This window comes from Sarcophilus harrisii, chromosome 5 (genome assembly GCF_902635505.1).
Source record: "Sarcophilus harrisii chromosome 5, mSarHar1.11, whole genome shotgun sequence".
In the NCBI taxonomy this organism is placed as follows: Eukaryota; Metazoa; Chordata; class Mammalia; order Dasyuromorphia; family Dasyuridae; genus Sarcophilus; species Sarcophilus harrisii.
The window spans coordinates 44,143,256-44,162,687 of NC_045430.1; the positions used below are offsets into that span (position 1 = coordinate 44,143,256).

Genomic DNA, 19,432 nt, shown 5'->3' on the forward strand with positions numbered 1-19,432 from the left:
ATTAATGTCTTGATTTCCCCTTCAATATTTGTCATTTTCCTTTTCTGTCATATTAGCCAATCTGATAGATGAGGGGTATAGCTCAGTGTTGTTTTAATTTGCATTTTTCTAAATCAAAAGTGATTTAGATATGTTTTCATAAGATTATAGATAGCTTTGTTATCTTCATCTGTTCATATCTTTTGACCATTTATTAATTGAGCAATGGCTCTTATTTCTATAAATTTAACTCATTTTCTATTTATTTTGAGAAATGAAATCTTTATCATAGAAACTTATGCTGTAATTTTTTCCCCACAGTAATGATTACTAACTACCTCTAAATGAATTTCTCCTCTGCTTATTCTACTTTCTCTCTCCCCCTGTCCATTCTCAAAAATGTTTTGTTTCTGATTTTTCCTTCTCTCAATCTGCCCTGATTTCTATCACTCCCTCTCCTTCTCTTATTCACTTATTCCATCTTTGAACTAATACCGACAAGAGTAATATTAAAAAAAGAGAACATTTCACAAATTTGCATGTCATTCTTGAACAGGGCCATGCTAATCTTCTCTTATCAATCTTATCAATTTTAGTTTGTGTACTGCTGAAGCAAGTACTTCTTTTGCTATCCTATTATTACTTAACCTACCCCTTCCCTCCAAGGTTCCTTCTCTTATTTTCTCAACATATCCTTTTCCTTCCTCTTTATTTCATTCCCATTAACCTACATACCCTTCTATACTCTGATCCCTATTATATTCTCACGCTTTTATTTCTTTATAAATTGACTGTTTTTATTCCCTTCTAAATGTATATGTTCTGTTTTTAATTCTAATCTGATGTGAATAGGGTGCCCTTTAAGAATTCTTCCCTTATCCTGTCCCCCTTCCTATCCCATTCCTCTCATTTCTTTTTAAATTTGAAAGACTTTTATACCCTTCTAGAGGCATATGCATTGCTCTCCCTTAAACCGACTCCTGATGAGAGTTTAGACCCTCCTTCCCCATCTAACTCAGTTCTTTGTCTTGCACTTCACTCATATAAAGTAATAATTCTTTTTGTCTTTTCCTACATGATTTCATTTTTTTGGAATCACACCATACTCAGCTCTACCCCAATCTTTCTTTTGAATTACTCAATTTCTTATGACAGTCTTAGACATACAGTGTGCATTTCCACATATAAAACATAAACTGTCTTTGATGTTTATTTTATATTTTCTTGGATTTTGTATGTCAGATTTTTCATTAAGATCAGCTCTTTTTGCCACAAAATGCTGAAAGTCTGGCGATTCATTAAATTTCATTTTTATTGCTATTTTTATTCAGGATTATGCATAACATTTCTGGATATGACATTTTCGTCTACAATCACAATTCTTTTGTTTTTTGATATCTAGTGTTCCAAGACATGTTTGGTCTTTTAATGTAGTTGCTGCTTTTGGGATTTTATTTGTGCCATATTTAAATTTATTTTTTTCTTACTAATATTATTTTTTCCATGATCTGGGGACTTGGGAATTTGGTGATGATGTTCCTAAGGGTTTTTCTCATAGATCTCTTTCAGATGGTGATTGGTGGATTTTTCTATTTCTTATTTTCCTTCTTGTACTAGCACCTCAAGATAATTTTAATTAATTATTTATATCTTGCATTATTGTATCAAGATTTTTTTGAGCATAGCTGACAGGTAGTCCTATAATTCTTATGTTTTCTTTTCTTGATCTGTTCTTCAGATCTATTGTTTTTCTTCTGAGATGTCTCACATTCTTTTCTTTTTTATATTCTTTATATTTTTGTTTTATTTCTTTCTCTCTTATAACTTCACTGGCTTCCCCTTTTCTAATTCTAATTTTCAAGGAGTCATTTTCTTCCTTATAATTCTGTTTCTTTTTTCTAGGTGGCTGATTTTCTTTTCATAATCTTGTTTTTTTGGGATTCTTCTTCTTCTTCTTCTTCTTCTTTTAAAGGTATAGATCTGTAAAGAATTGTCATTTTTCCATGAAATACAACTGACCACATCTGAGTTTATAGATACCATTTCCTTGGACATGGAAGCTTGATTTATTTCTCTCCAGTTTTTCACTTCTGGGGCTTTTTCTCCACTCCTTACAGTTATACCCTATTTCCATCATCTTTCTGAATAAAAATCAACATTTTCCACAGATTACAGGGAATAGTGGGAGGGAATTTTGCCATTTCAGGAACATGGTGGAGATTGCCACATCTGGAGCAAGTGATCAAGATTACTGGCTATGTCAGGCACCAAAGTAGGCCAAGGGTGGTTATTGTGAGTGAGGGATTTTGGTACCTCAGCCTTCCAGTATTATTTCAGAAGTCTTTATGTTGTATGGATTCATTTGTGTTCTCTTCTTATCCTTTTTCTTATTGTAGATGCATCATTCCTTGTATTTGAGGTTGCTGCAGTGGGGGAGTTAAGTTGAAAACATGTTTGTTCTATAATTTTCTGCAGTTTGTATTTCAGAAGATCTTTCTTCAAGCCTTATGCTGTCCCCAAGGACTTTGTGATGAAAGACAATGTGTTTCAATGGAAAGAACACAGGCTTTAAAACCAGAAACCTAGCATTCAAATCTTCTCAATTTTGTGATTTTGGCATGTTACCTAACCATAATCCCATATGTAAAATGAAGAGAATTAGAGTTCTACGTCAATGTTTCTATAAACTTGGTCAGGTCACATAGCCTCCACATGCCTCAGTTAACTCATCTCTAAAAGAATAATAGCATAATTTCAATATCAACTCTTCAAAGTTGTGTTGGTCAATAAAGTGTAGAAAGCACTGTGAAGCCATAAGTGCTTTATAAATATAAAAATGAAGGGCTAAGACTACAGTTCTAATAGTAAGAAATGTTCCTTTTGGGCCTTTGAAAGAAAAATCAAGGAAAAATAATTGGATCTAGCTACAAAATATCTTCCAAATAGGCCTGTTTCTATGGACAAAGTTCTTTTGTGATGACCTAAAGTCACATAACATAATTCAGGATTATTATTTAACCTGAACTCCAGTTGTGCTAAAAACCTGGGGGAAAAAACATTCAGTCTATATAAAGACAACATCATCTATTCTCATTATTTCCCAATATCAGCATGCAGGTTTTGTTAAACTTCAATTGCCCAGGGCCACGATGTTGCTATGTTTGGAACTGCCTTCCTGCCAGGAGGGTAAAGCTCACAATGCATTACCCACAGTATCAAAATCCATTGTGACTTCTTGATAAATAAACATGTGGCTGAAGAATTCCACAATTGCACTATTGGTTTTCATTTTGCATTAAATTTTTTTTGAGAATTTTTACTTTAAAATACTTTAAAAACAAAATGCAGTTGAATTGTTGACCAATTGTACAACATGAAGAGGGGTTTGTGTAAAACAGGAGAGAATATCTATCTATAAATAAATAAATATATATGTTCAATAATGAACATGAAAATTTAATTAAAGACTGTATGAACAAGGTTTCTTCCCTGTGAAGAAACTATTCCAGCAGATGGGTTTAATCTTAATCTGCTGATATTCTATCTATCTATTTTACCACCATTATTGCAAAGAAGCAATAAACACATCTACTAGACTATTTTCTGCCTAGGTGGGTCCATAGTGTACAGAGAACCTACATCTGAAGTCAAGAAGGGTTATATTTAGCTTCAGAATTTGATTAGTTTTCAATTAAATTCTGTTGGCCTCAGTGTCCTCATCTATAAAATAGGGATGATAGCATCAATTTATAGGGTTGTTGTGAGGATCAAATGAGAAAACGATTGTGAAGTGCTTAACACAATCCTTGGCACATGGCAAACACTATACAAATGTTGACTGATACTGTACAATTAATATCTTATTTGCTACATATATAGTTAAGATAGTCATGATGTTAAGTTGTGACCAATTCTTTGTGACCCCATGTAGGGGTTCTTTGGGGAAGGTCCTTGAGTGGTTTGCCATTTCCTTCTCCAGATCATTATATGGATGAGGAAACTGAGACAGATAGAATTAAGTGACTTGCCCAGGGTCACAATCTAGTATCTGAGGTCAGATTTTAAGTCAGGAAGATGAATCTTCCCAACACAAAATCCAGTGAACTATCCACTGTGTCAATGAGCTGTCTTGTCTGTTTATACCTATTTTATGTACATATTTATGGGCATGCACATGCATGCATATGTACACATGTATATGTGTGTATGTACACATGTGTATGTGATTACATGGTATAATGAATAGTGACTAAAAACTGGCCTCAGAGTGTGAAAAATTTGAGTTCAACTCCTGAGAAACAAATAGGCTGTTTGACCCTATGCAAATCACTTAGTAAACAATCAACACTTTGTTGACTTTCAGGGTTTTTAGCAAATTTTTATCACTAGAAGTGGCAGAATAAATTCTGATGGAGGCAATTTTCTTGTTGGAAATTCCTTACAGCCAGGATTCATCACCTGATGTCTAAGAACTTGTTATTTTTAAAATGTTAATTTTGTTCATTGTTGTGGTGTTCTCTTCTTTTTTATAATATATAATGGTTCTCTGGGAGCAGATTTCTTGGGGAGGTTTTCTGGAGGCAGCCTTAGTTTCAATTCAAAGTAATAATCACTTCAAATGCAGCCAGCTGATAAAATCCAAACATTTATTTTCTCCTCCCAAGTCTTATCTCTCTCCTTGGTCCTGGTTAGCTTTCTTAGAGGCCTATCTCACTCCTTGGTTCCAAGAGCTCTTGCTCTTTTAGCTCTTCCAGCTTCTGCCTCTAGCTCAACTCCGACTCGTGGCTTCTCAATCTCCAACTGACGCTCCCCTCTCAATCTTTTCAACTGAACTGACTGACTGAAGCTCTAAGAGCTTCTTATATATGATCTCTTAAAGGTGTGAACCCAAAAGTTGACTCCTCCTCTGAGAGTGGGATTATGGGAGGTGTGAATTCACAAAGTTACAAAGTTTTGTGTATCTCCTGTACTTGTGAACTCCAATGTGTGAGCCAATGTATGAATTCTCAAAGGTATAAAACTCAAGCATTGTTTCTACCAATATTAGTGACTTAACACCTTGTAAAGATTTTCTCTAATGTGTGAACCAATAAACACTGTATCTATCAATTCCATTGAGTTATCACTAGGATTCTAACACATTATAATTCAAGAAATTTTCTTTTACAATTCTATGTATATTATTTTATCTTTTAAAATATTCTAGATTTCTCCACTGAAAAAATGAAGCATAAAAAGTGAGGTTAAAACTTCTGCCCTATAGCCATATTAAATTAAACAACACCACCAACAACCATTCAAACCAAAATTGACGTCAGAGAATCTATATGCATACATATGTACATGCATATATATGTATATATGTATGTACACAAATTATATGAATGCAAATAAATAAATGAATGAATGGATAGGTAAATAAGTATGTTCTTTCCTCCTTATTGTTTTTGTTGTTGTAGAAAAAAATAAAGTGAATGGCAACATTTTCCAAAGTGCTCCTTCTGGTGGGGCATTCAGCAGGAAAGATGTATAAATTAGACTATAATTGTGTCTTTTGAACAATTGTATATTTCTGGGTAAAAAAAGAAGTTCCTTCTTCTATGAAAAACTCATAGCTATCATTTCCATTTCCATTTGGAGAATGAATCCTTTTAAAATTGAGTACCCATGCATACAAATGCACATTTAATCATCTCTATATCTGTGAATCTGAGAAGGAATTCCAAAATGTCTTTTGGTCCATCCTCTCATGTCCAGAAGAACTGCATTAAAACATGCTTGGAGGGGCTGCTAGGTGGTACAGTGGATAGAGCACCATCCCTGAACTCAGACCTGAGTTCAAATCTGGTCTCAGACACTTAACACTTCCTAGCTGTGTGACCCTAAGTAAGTCACTTAACTCCAATTGCCTCAGGAAAAAAAAAAAAAAACAAAAACAAAAAACCCACCACCACCACCAAAAACATTCTTGGAAACAACAATATCTAAAACCCAAAACAATAAACTTTATTTATTTTTCTAATGAAAAAGACATTTGATACCTTTGCTGAATATTTTTTTCCAGTTATCTCTGGAATACTTGACAGTCTATTCCTGTCTATTTGTAGCATTGAGTATAAAGTCAGAAACCCTTCCTGAATTTTGATGGGATTCATTACTTACTCTAAATTCTCCAAACCTCAGTTTTATCATCTGGAAAATGGGAATCCGAGTGCTCCAAGTCACAGAATTTCTGCCAGTTATGACTTCTATGACATTGGGCAAATCACATAACATTTCTTGTTCTCAGTTTCTTTATATGTAACATGAAGGAATTGTATTAGATTGCTTCTAAGGTTCTTTTCAATTCTAGGCTTGTGATATGACTAATAATTATCACTTAACTTTTTTTTTCTGAACTTGTTCAAATGGCGATTGTCTCTATATTTGCCACTTTTTAGCATGTGGTAATTTTAGGATACACAATTGGCGTATCTAACAAACTTCTTTCCATAGCAAATGTCTGTGTCTGACCTCTTATATTGATAATGTGTCTGAGGCATTTTCATTGAAAGAAAGGATTCTCTAAAGATTGGATCTTTCTGACTTAGGAAACATATTAGTTAAGTATTCTCCATAACCCTAGATCCCCAAAAGTAAGTATGACCTGCTATTTTCTTGGGAGTATAGGACACTAAGTATTTAACTTGTGCAGTTCAAATGGGAATAGTTGTAATGACCATACTTTCAAATTAGAATTGACTAAGTAAAATTGTCTTTAAAATCAAAGAACAGAGAGACCTCTGGGTAGAAATTGGTAAGATATTTGCCAATATTTTTGAATCAGATGCAAATCATTTGGTCACACATTTATGGGAGTCATATGTATATGTTTCATCGATTTCTGGTTTAGGGAAAGAGCAAGATATATTGTCCCTCAAGGTGAATATTGATTTTGGAGTTGAATCAGTCAATATTTACCTCATTTGTGAGCAAATTTTGATATTCCCCTCAACTGAATTCAATATTTCCTTAGTGTTAACTTAAGTGTCAGGTGCAACAGCCATTTGTTTTCATGTTCTCAGTAGAAGTTTTTATGTATGACTTGTTCAAAAGGGAAAACAAACCACCCCATAGGGGTGATTTCTTTTTTTTAAGCTTGAGCTATCATAGGAGTTGTTTTATGTGATAGCAGAATATGGAATATGGAAACTACAAAGTGGATTTTATTAAGTTGGAGTGAGTTGAAGGAAGATATGGTTTGTGGTGATGAGAATGTGAATCCCCAAGGTCTATTTTTCTTTCCCTATTTCAACTTTATCTTCTCTTAATCTCCATATAACCCTCTGATTCCATTTTCTCATCATCACAGTAACGAACATATATTTGTTATTGTGGGATTGTCTGCTTCAATGTAAAGATGAAAATTAGATGGTACCCAGGGAAAGGAGAAGAAACATACATAGTACAAAATAGAATGTGTTTAGTCTGAGCTGATTCAAGATAGGATTCATTTTCTTTCCAGCTACATATTGAATTTGTGGGAATGCATGAGAGACACACAGAATGGGCAAGCCCGGATGGGTTATGCTGTTCATTTTCTAAGGAAGTTAATCTGTTGATGAGATCATGGATTTATGATTGCATTGGAGTAAAAATATGCCTATGCCAGTTTTGGTGCCAGGAATAATGGGAATTATGTTGTTCAGGATAATTGAAAACACTTTTTATCTTCCCAAATACCATCTAGATTACTTCCTTCTGCCTATTCAAGTCATATACTGGCTTTTAATCACCCACAAAGTCTTTTTCCAGATATATATGTTGTATTCCCATATCAGTAATATTGTGAAAGAAGAAACAGAACAAAAGGTAAAAGCAATGAAAAACAAAAACAAAAAAAATATGCTTCAATCAGCATTCAGATTGTGACTATGGATAGTCACAAGTCTTTTGGAATTGTCTTGAATCATTGTATTGCTGAGAAGAGCTAAGTGAAGCATAGTTGGTTGTTGCATAATATTGTTGTGGTGTACACTGTTCTACTCATTCAGCTTATTTAATTCAGTATCAGTTCATATAAGTCATTCCAGGTTTTTTGAAATCAGCCTGCTCATCATTTCTTAAAGCACAATAGTATTCCATTATTTTATATACTATATACCACTTAGCCTTTCCTGATTGATTGATATTCCTTCAATTTTCAATTCTTTGTCATCAAAAAAAAAAAAACTGCTATAAATATTTTTGTACATTTGGGTCTTTTCTCCCTTTTTAATGATCTTTTTGGGATACAGACCCAATACTGGTATTATTGAATTAAAGGACAGACATAGTTTGATTGCTTTTTGGACATAGTTCCAAACTCTCCAGAATGGTTGAATCAATTCACAACTTCACCAATAATGTACCTAAATGGACTATTTCAATGGATTTCATACCATAGAGTAGATGTTTTTAGTCAACTTACAAATATGAGCTCTGAATATTTTGTAATTGTGTAAGGTATGTAAAATGGATAGCAAATTCATGCAGTTTTATGGAAATAAATTCTACAGTTCTCAGGATACTGGCATTACTCTTGGTAGAAACAACTATCTCTGAAAGTAATTGAACATAGTGAGAAATAATTCTTGCATATATGAAAAAAATGAGTTGACAATGAATATTATTGTTCCTTGGAAGTTTATATAAGGCTTTGATAATAATTATAAATAGTAGGCATTATCAATTTTTTACTTAGTTATTTTTTGAGGGAATAAATGATTTTATACTCTTGGAATTTACATTTCTGACTAAGTATATTTCAATACTCCATTGAAATGTTTCCTTACTAACAACACTTTCCCTCCATAATTCCATATTTTCTTGCTATAAAACCCCATTTCTTTAATATCTGAAATTTTGGTAAATATGAAATTTGGAAAATATGAAATATGAATTTGGTAAATATGAAATGAACCATGAATTGGAAAAGACAGCAGAGGGCATATGAGGAAATTTCCAGGAGGCACAATTTTTTTTTTATGACTTTTTATTGACAGAACCCATGTCAGGGTAATTTTTTACAACATTATCCCTTGGACTCACTTCTGTTCCGATTTTTCCCCTCCCTCCCTCCACCCCCTCCCCCAGATGGCAAGCAGTCCTATACATGTTAAAAAGGTTACAGTAGATCTAAGATACAATATATATGTGCAGAACCGAACAGTTTTCTTGTTGCTTAGGGAGAACTGGATTTAGAAGGTATAAATAACCCAGGAAGAACAAAAATGCAAGCAATTTACATTCATTTTCTAGTGTTCTTTCTTTGGGTATAGTTGCTTCTGTCCATCCTTGATCAATTGAAACTGAGTTAGATCTTCTCTTTGTCAAAGAAATCCACTTCTATCAGAATACATCCTCATACAGTATTGTTGTTGAGGTATATAATGATCTCCTGGTTCTTCTCATTTCATTCAGCATCAGTTCATATAATTCTCTCCAAGCCTCTCTATATTCATCCTGCTGGTCATTTCTTACAGAACAATAATATTCCATAACATTCATATACCACAGTTTACTCAACCATCCTCCAATTGATGGGCATCCATTCATTTTCCAGCTTCTAGCCACTACAAACAGGGCTGCCACAAACATTTTGGCACATACAAGTCCCTTTCCCTTCTCTTTGGGGTATAAGCCCAGTAGTAACACTGTTGGATCAAAGGGAATGCACAGTTTGATAACTTTTTGAGCATAGTTCCAAATTGCTCTCCAGAATGGCTGGATGTGTTCACAATTACACCAACAATGTATCAGTGTCCCTGTTTTCCCACATCCTGTCCAATATTCCGTGTTATCTTTCCCTATCATTCTAGCCAATCTGACAGGTGTGTAGTGGTATCTCAGAGTTGTCTTAATTTGCATTTCTCTGATCAATAGTGATTTGGAACACTCTTTCATATGAGTGGTAATAGTTTCAATTTCATCATCTGAAAATTATCTGTTCATATCCTTTGACCATTTATCAACTGGAGAATGGCTTGATTTCTTATAAATTAGAGTCAATTCTCTATATATTTTGGAAATGAGGCCTTTATCAGAACCTTTGACTGTAAACATGTTTTCCCAGTTTATTGTTTCCCTTCTAATCTTGCCTGCATTAGTTTTGTTTGTACAAAAACTTTTCAATTTGATATAATCAAAAATTTCTATTTTGTAGTTAATAGTGATCTCTAGTTCTTCTTTGATCATAAATTCCTTCCTCTTCCACAGGTCTGAGAGGTAAACTATCCTATGCTCAGGAGGCACAAATTTAAAAGCATAATTAATTTTATTTCCTTTGCCTTTCAAAAGACAGTTAAATGATTCTTTTTCTTTCCTTTTCTTTTCCTTTTTTCCCTTTTTCCTTTCTTCTTCCTTCCTTCCTTCTTTCTAGTTTTTTCTTTGTTTCTTTGCTTCTTTCTTTTTTATCAAAACATTGGATTTTGAAGAACACTTAACTTGATATGCTAAAATCATTACAAAGCTTAGGACACAGCAATATAGCATTTAGTTGCCAAGTCACTTATTATCTATAACTCCTTGCACATTGTTTGGAAATTATTTTGATGGTATACTCAAATCCCATCTGGGAAATTGTATACTGTCATCCATAAAATTTAATATTGGGTTCCTTCTTTTTTAGAGATCTTTTATAGTGAACTAAACTCCAGTATCAAGGATCATTTTTGGAGGATCTAGTCCATTCCCCATTGTTCTAATACCATGGGTTTTTTAATATGTAGCTAAAAATAAGATAGAACTTTATTTAATTTCACATGTTTTGTTAATGATGGTATTTCCAATCTGAAGCATGATGCACTTGTGTTTAATTTTCATTGAAAAAAATTAATCTTGCCAGCAATGATGGCATATGCCTTTTGTTTCTGCTTTTGCTGGGGAAAATGAGAAAGATAGATAGTTTGAGGTGAAAAGTTCTGAAATGAAGTAGGGGCTAAAGTTGATCAGATATTGAGCTGATTCATGATCAAACTAAAAGAAGGAAAAATCACCCGCACTCCTAAAATGGAGTCTATGGAGTCAGAAAAACAAAGTAGATAAAAGTATCCCTGATAATTAGTATTAGTATTAGTATTAGGTCTGTTAGTGCCTGTTTTACTTTAAGCATGGGCAAGATGGGAAAACTTAATCTTAAAAAAAAGTTCCTTTTCTCAAGAATACATTTAGACATTTTTATTATCATGTTCAGGCATCTGCTAATGACTCTTATTTTTGTTATCTTTCAAAAGAGTAAAGTTACATTGACTATTACATTTACTCAAATCTTTCTGAGTAAATAATCTGGGAGAGTGTTATTTTAAAATATCAATTTTCTATATTCTGCATAGCTATGGATGTCAAGCCTGCAATGCTGATTTTGTGATTTAATTATTTGATGAGGTCAGACATATTATAATGAGCAATACTTCCTTTTATCTGGAATAAATTTTATTCATATTGAGATGGGTCAAAATGGGATTTACAGGGAAAGAAAAGAGCAATGTTTTTTTTTTGTTTTATATATGGTCATATTTTGTTCATCTCAGAATTTAAAAGAGATAGGATAGATACTAAGCTAATTTTTATTTCCTTTTCTTATGTGCAAAACCCACAGACTAAGGAGACACTGTAAGGAATACTGAGAAATTTAAATGTTAGAATCCTATAATCTCAGGCTTCTAGAGTCTAAAAAACTCTGACTTAAGAATGCCTGGAAGAGAAGGGAATGTCTCAGAAAGTCATGATTAAGGTCATTGACTTTGTAAAACAGACATCACTTTTTTCGCTTTTTGTTCATTTATTATTTTTACTTAATTATATTTTATTATTTTTCCAAATATATGTAAAGACAATTTTCAACATTCAATTTTGAAAGATTTTGACTTCCAAATTTTTTTCCCTCCCTCCATCACTATCCCTTTCTCCAATACAGCAAGCAATCTGATGTAGTTTATATACATGTAATCATATAAAATATATTTATACATTAATAATGTTATGAAAGAATAGAGCAAAAAGAAAAAGAAATATGAAAAAAAGTGAAAGTAGTGTGTTTCAATGTGCATTTAGATACTGTCAGTTTTCCATGTGGATGGTGGATATTATCCATGATGAATCTTTTGGAATTGTCTTAGATCATTGTATTGGAGGAAAGAGCTAAGTAAATCATAGTGAATTATTGCACAATGTTACTGTTATTTTCATTTCATTTAACATGAGTTCATGTAAATCATTCCAGGTTTTTTTGAAATCTACCAGTTCTTCATTTCTTATTACACAATAGTAGAATCATCACTTTTAAAGTCTTCAATGTACTCTCTGAAGTTTTTGCATTGTCTGAAATTCATAGCATAAGACATATATTGAACAGAACCACAGAGATATTCAGTATAAACTGAACAGACACAATAGATCAGTGACAACCCTGCTGCTTAAACATGAAGAGGTCTATCCCCAGATTATTATCTTTCTCCCCCTTGAGGACAGTTCATCCTGCTTATAGAATTATAATTGACTAGCTTTTAAAACAATTTGTCCAAATTCCTGATTTCTCTGCTTTTCAACTATTAGGTTAAAAGCAGATGCAAGGTAAGTGAAACAGGTACACAGTTGAGAACAATCTTTAATAGTTATTGTTTTCTTGCCCTGATAGATTACTGAGTTGCTTTAAAAAAATAAATGTTTTAAGAAAGGGATACTTATCAAGATAACACAAGAACAAGCATTCTCCACTCTGCCCTCAATCATAGAGATATATACACTTTTCTTTATTATCTTAATTCCCAAAAAGAATTTACTCAAAATTAAAGTAATTATTTCAAAGTATTGATTCCATGAAATTCAATTCTGAATATAACATACCTACCTAATAGATTCCTTTGTGTACAGAATTTGGTTTATACAAAGGTTTTTCAAAGTAGGAGAGGTGGGAGGAGAGAGTAACAGGTACTCAATATGAATCAGATATGGGAAAACTATTTTCAACACAAAAAAGAAATGCTAACATTCACAAATTTGAAGAATCAATTAAAAAGAATTCAGGATTTAACAACTCAATATGTAACTTCTGTTACATTCTACTAGAATAATGATACTTAAACTCACCTAAATGTAGAACGATTTATCTTGGTTCTGAGCTAGTTCTCTCAAATCCCACGTCCTTTCATAAATTAGATCAGTTACTTTGATTTTTCCTATTATAAGTAATATTCCTACCTAATGCATAAACTTCCCCAATATCTCAATGATGATGCTAGATGACTACCGAGGACAGGAAACACAGAATAGAAAAGGCAAATGGGGAGCCCAGGCAAAAACTTGCTTGGTTTAATTCAAGTTCCATGTAAGTGAAGTAGTGGGATGGAGTAAAAAGCACTCGCCATCCCCCACTTTTTTATATAGCATTTAGTAACAGAGAGTATTCTTTGTCACATGAGATTCACAAAGCAAGAGAGAAAGCCCAAATTCCCTCTGCCTCTCTGTCTCTGTTTCTCTTTTTCTCTGTCTCTGTCTCTCTGTCCCTTTCTCTCTGCCTCTGTCTCTGTCTTTCTTTCTCTCTGTGTCTGTCTCTGTCTTTCTGTCTTCCTGTCTCTCCCTCTCTGTCTCTCTCTTCTTCTCTCTCTCTGTCTCTATCCCTTTGTCTCTCCCTCTCTCTCTCTCCATCTCTGTCTCTTTTTCTCTGTTTTTCTCTCTGTTTCTCTCTCTGCTGAATTGTCGGTCGAAAAGGTGTTTATTTTGTCATTTCAATGTATCTTACATCCATCAGTGCTAAGTAACTTGCATGGTTCCATCATTGCCAAATACCCTTGGTTGCAAGAGTATATTGGAGACAGCTCATACTCGTTCATTAGAGGACACTATTAGATTTTTAGTGTGAGCATTTATACTATAGAAATCAACAAATGCTACAAAATTGATTTGTTGTTTAGATTTAAAAAGATGGTAAGAGTGTAGATTAAATTCAAAAGTATTCATATTTTTCAGAGAGTCTGGTTATTAAACATTATCAACACATACCTATATTACTTCTAAAGTATTGTATTTATATCTCCTTTGTCTAGTACGATGCCAGCCACATAGAAGGTGATTAATAAATAAATTAATAAATCTATTTGATTAATTTGGTTGGCTTTAAAGTGACACAGACAGAGTGCTGGGCCCATAGAAAGACCTTAGTTCAAATTTCTATGCAAACATTAACTAGTTATGTGGTTCTGGGCAAGTCACTTAAATTTGTTTACCTTAGATCCCTCATCTGCACAATGAGAATAGTAATAATAATGTCTACCTTGTTTTGAGGATCAAATGAGAAAATGATTGTAAAAGGCTTAGCACAATGTTTAGCACATAATAAGTTGCTCATTATTGTTAGACGTTATTTTTATTTATTATTGTTTTCTAATTTATCTATGTTTTACCTAAAATATGCCAGAACTGACTATTATATTTCAGATATGGTCCAATGAAGGACTATTATCTCCAGTTGGAATTATTACTGAAAATGGACCCTCTACTTTACAAAAAGTCCCATGTCAAATGTTAATGACATACAGATAATCCATTGCTATTGATAGGTTAAAATAAACCTGTGCTATTTTATCTCTTGCAGTCACTGCCTATAAATTCTATTTACATTTGTTTATTATATGCATTTCAAAGGTAGAAAGTATATACTTAAATCTAATTCAACTTTTGTTCATTTAGTCACAGAAGATAGTTCCAAGTTCACTCAAGAATATTGTATAATGAAAAAGTGAACATATTAATTCCTTGGTACCCTACTATGATTTTATCAGCCTGAAATTCCAAAAAGCAGCAGATTTTGCTAGGCATTTTCTAATAAATATTCAAATGTACTAGGAACTAGACAGCTGTGAGCATTTTGAAAACATTAACAACTAAATGATTTTCAGACAGCATGCCTTCCATTTAGTGACCCAGAATGGATTTAAAATGACAGATACTATGACCTAAGAGATTTATATCTAATTCCCAAACTCTTGGAATAAACAGAATTCAATAAGCCCAAAAGCTGAATAAATGAAAGTATTGAGGAATAATTTGGGAAAATATCATTAATAGTATATTTATTAATAGTCAATGATTGGGTCAGTCTATTTAAAGCAGTATTATAATTCCATAGACAGTACTAGAAGGGACTTTGTCCAATTCCCACATATTATAGGTGAGGAAATAAGGTTAATAAAATTAAATAATTTGTACAAGATAATAAGGGCTGAGCTAGGATGTGAACCCAGATCCTCTGGCATACCAAATATGGTACTTTTCCACTGAGTCACATGTGTGACTAGAAAAAAAAGTCATTTTTTTTAAAGTAGAAAAAACAGGATGGGAACATGCAAGGTTAGAAACTGTATGAAATATTTTCTTTTTTTTGGAATTTAGAATTTTAACACTTGGGCAAGAGAGGTAGCTAATAAAATTGGCAAGATGAGGGTATCTTAATGAAGCAAGGCTCCTAAATCTATAGCCTTTGAGCTTATTTTTTGCTATTAAAATATTTTGATAAATATTTCAGTGTAAGTAGTTCGCTTGGTAATCCCATATGTGTTTCTTTCCTTCCTTCCTTCCTTCCTTCCTTCCTTCCTTCCTTCCTTCCTTCCTTCCTTCTTTCTTCCCTCCCTCCCTCCTGCCCTCTCTTTCTTTCTTTCTTTCTTTCTCTGGTTAATTTTTAAAAGCATTAGTCAGAGAAGGGATCCCTGGTCTTCATCACACTGTCAAAAAGGGCTATAATAGAAAAAGATAGAATAAGCATTTATTAAACACCAACTAAGGCATTGTGCAAAGGATCCAAATAAAAAATAGGGCAAGTTGCTTTCAAAGGAAGTTAGAAATGAGGGAGGAAGGGGAAAGGAGAAGGTATTTTATATGGGGTCCAACAGATGAAGTTGATAAGAAATAGAAATTTGACAAGATTTCTGAATTCTAGGCTTTGGAAGGAAATCTTGCTTTGACCTCTAAGCCATCTAAATTGAAGAGGAACTACTAGGATTGTGAACACCAAAGTTGATGTAAATCTCTAAGATGACCAGTTTCCTGAAGAGCTTTTTCTGTAAGGTTATGAAGATGTTGAAAGGGAATTCAAAGAATGAAGCTGAAAGAGGATGAAGAAGAATGGGAACAGGGAATAACAAAAGGGAATGAAGAACTTCTGAAGTTGAAGATGAAAATTGTCTATGTTGATTTCTTTATGATGCCAATCTAATCATTTGAAAAAGCAAATTTAGGCCATTCATCAACTTTTTTTGGACTGTTAGTCTTTGACATTAATTGCCTTTTCCATGGAATTATCAGCATTTAGTTATTTGGTTGTATAGAAGTTATACAGGAATAGGTAACTGGGAATTTTGAACACAGAGGAATGATTTATATGTGTGGGATGAAGCTGAGGCCAGTGCCCTCCTTGGGCTAAGAGTGAAAGTAGTAATTTAATATATATATATATATATATATATATATATATATATATATATATAATCTTGTCCCTCTTCCTCTAGTAGAGGAAGTAGTAGTTTTCTTTGAGATTCCTGTGATGTAAGGCTGATTACAAATTTAGGCTCTCTCTAAATCTGCTAGAGCTGAAGTTCTCTCTGATATTGCTTGTATTACATTGCACATAGTCCACATAATCTTTAGTGAGTTAGCAGAAATTGAATTTCAGTGGATTAAGTCCCACTGTGACTCTTATATTGGTCTATGAATGGTTGGTTGGTTGTTGTTCTTCATTCTTGAAGAACACTGAAATGACATCACTATGTTAGATTACAATATAGTATCATAATATACATATTTTTGTGCCAGTTCATGTATTAGGCACTGAGGAAACAAAATAAAAACAAAAATGAGACAGTCTTTGCCCTCAAGAACTTTAGCTGCTTCTGAACACTTTAACACCTAAAGATAAATTAATTTTAAATAAAGTGAGAATAGCACTAATAACTGACAAGGAGGTGGAGGGATAAGAAAAATTTTAATGGAGAAAGTGGCATCTGATTTGATCCTTGAATGAAGAAAAGAGTTTGAGAGACAGAGATGGAAAAGATATAAAAATAGAAGATATTTAGGAGTATTTAGTTCAAACTCCTAATGGGTCATTTTAACTAGAAGACAGAATAAAGAAAGAAAATAATAATATGAAATATGTCTGGAAGAGTATTTGAGGTCAGATCATGGACCTAATGTTGTAATGAAAATTCTGAAATAGTGAAACATAAAAGGTTTTTGATTGAGAGAATGATATAATTAGAACTGTACTTTAGGAAGGTTGTTTTGGTAGCTTCACAAAGAAAGATATGAGATGAAAGAGACTACACACAGGAAAACAAATTAAAAGGTTTTTTTGGTAATTGTACAGGGAAGAGGTGATGAGGACTTGAATTATGGAAATGGTCATGTGAATTGAAAGAAGAGGATAGATGAAAGAAATATTATAGGGTTTAGAATCAATAAGACTTGGGAACCAATTAATGCTTTTTTGTTTTTGTTGTTATGTTAGGGGGAAGGAAAGGAAGAGAGAAAACCCAAGGGTAAATTTGCTATTTAAAACCTGCATTAATAAAGAATGATGGTGTCCTAAAAATAAACACAAAATGCTAGAGTTTGAGGAAAATTTAGGGAAGAAGTTGACTTGGGACATAGAGTATTTGAGATGTCTATGGTACAGCTAGGTGGAGATTTTAGCGATAGCAATTGAAGAAATTATCTGAATTTATAGAACAGAGAAAGAAAATCATTGAGGAAAAGACTGTAAGTAGAAAAGGACTTAATGATTTTGGGGAGTTTCTTCCCTATATTAGTTTGTAAGAAACAGAAGAGTTTAGAATTTTTGAGTAGTAGAACAAAAGGGTTATAACATTACTAAGAGAGTGAAGAGAAACATTCATATATACATCTAGATAAAAATAGCCTAAAACAAAATAAGTTTTTGTTTTTGTTTTTCCCCCTAAATCTGGAAAATCAGATAATTTTAGGTAAGAGACATTAATATCTCCATTCTATTGCAGCATAAGCAATGGAGCTACTCAACTAACCCTTTTTCATATTGGTAGACTGGGTCCCTCATCTGCCCCTCAAAGTATTAAAGATAGTCTTAGAGATTTGGGGACAATTTCCTTAATTTTCTAGGACCTGATCCTTCATTAGTGTGTTCCCACTTCCACCATGATGGTTGGATGATATCAATTTAGACATCTAGCTGTGAAAAGATTTTTCACACAGTGAAAAGTTGTCACAAGCTTAGAGAGGTCCTGGTTGCTGGAAGCTCCTTCCCTCCTTCACGAAAGTAGTCATCCATTTCTCCTTATGTTTGTTGTAACTTTTACCTTGGGCTCCTTGTATAGTCTTCCAGATACTTTATTTTAATCTGCCTAATTTGTCATTGGCTTCCAATACAAACTGCACTGCCAGTCACTTTGTTCTAGGGAAATTGCTAGGATTCGGATGAAATAGTCCAAATTCTCAGCTATTCTGAAGATCATAATCAAGATGGGTGGGGAAGATATTGTGAATAAAGACTAGTGGTAGCTTCTTAGGTGTTTGATAGGAAAAGATTCTACTATTAAGTTTTAGATACTCAAATGATCAATCCTAAATCAATTTGATGATTTTGCACAAGTTCAGAGGATATGCCTACATCTTCTTTACCAATCAGAATATACTTTTTGTAAAATCTAGTCTCATTTAATCTTGTTGTTTTCAAAGTTTTAGTTGACCAAGAAATTTTCACATCTAGGATAGTGATTTATTGATTGATTCAAAGGATGTGTTTATTCTGTGAAGATATTAGAGTACATTATTTTGTTTATTACTTTAAGTGGAGGCGGCATTTTTAGAAGACTGAGCCAATCAATCCCTTTATAGTAGAACAATATGATATTTAACATTATTGCTTTAGATGGTCTCTTCATTTTATAGATGAAGAAATTGGGGAGTAAAAAAGGTTAATTAGTTTATACAAAGTCATACAGATAGAAACTAGTATTTGAATTCAGATGAGGTACTCCAAATTCTGTGAAGTACTATGGCATAATAGAGCACTGAATTTAGTTTCTGGTGAACCAGTTTCTAGCTTAGACCCTAGTTGTGGAAGTGTGGACAATTCCTTTAATTTATCAGCGTCATTTACTTTTTCTGCAAAATGAGTCATCGATAATATGACTTTCAGAACATTCTCAGCTTTAAATAAACTCAATATGATTTTCCCCCATCCCTCATATAAGATCCTTCTTTCAGAATATATATTTCTTTCTGGGGAGAATAGAGATCTGGAAAATTTATCCAAAAGTCCTTAGCTAGTCTGAAAAAGAGAGAGCATGTCATATGTCTTTAAACTCTTAGCACTTGGAAACACTACAGTTCATATAGCATGTATATTTTTTTTATTCATTTAAGTTTATTCATTAAGTTGGGATATTTTTCTTTTTGTACTTTA

At 33.1% G+C, this 19,432-nt stretch overlaps 1 non-coding gene across 1 annotated transcript; it reads right to left on the reverse strand.

Moving 5' to 3' along the window:
• Window positions 1-490: 490 nt before the first annotated feature.
• LOC111721033 lies at window positions 491-599 on the reverse strand. Its single transcript, XR_002770409.1, has one exon. It is a non-coding gene; the product is annotated as a U6 spliceosomal RNA (small nuclear RNA).
• Between the last annotated feature and the right edge of the window lie 18,833 nt (window positions 600-19,432).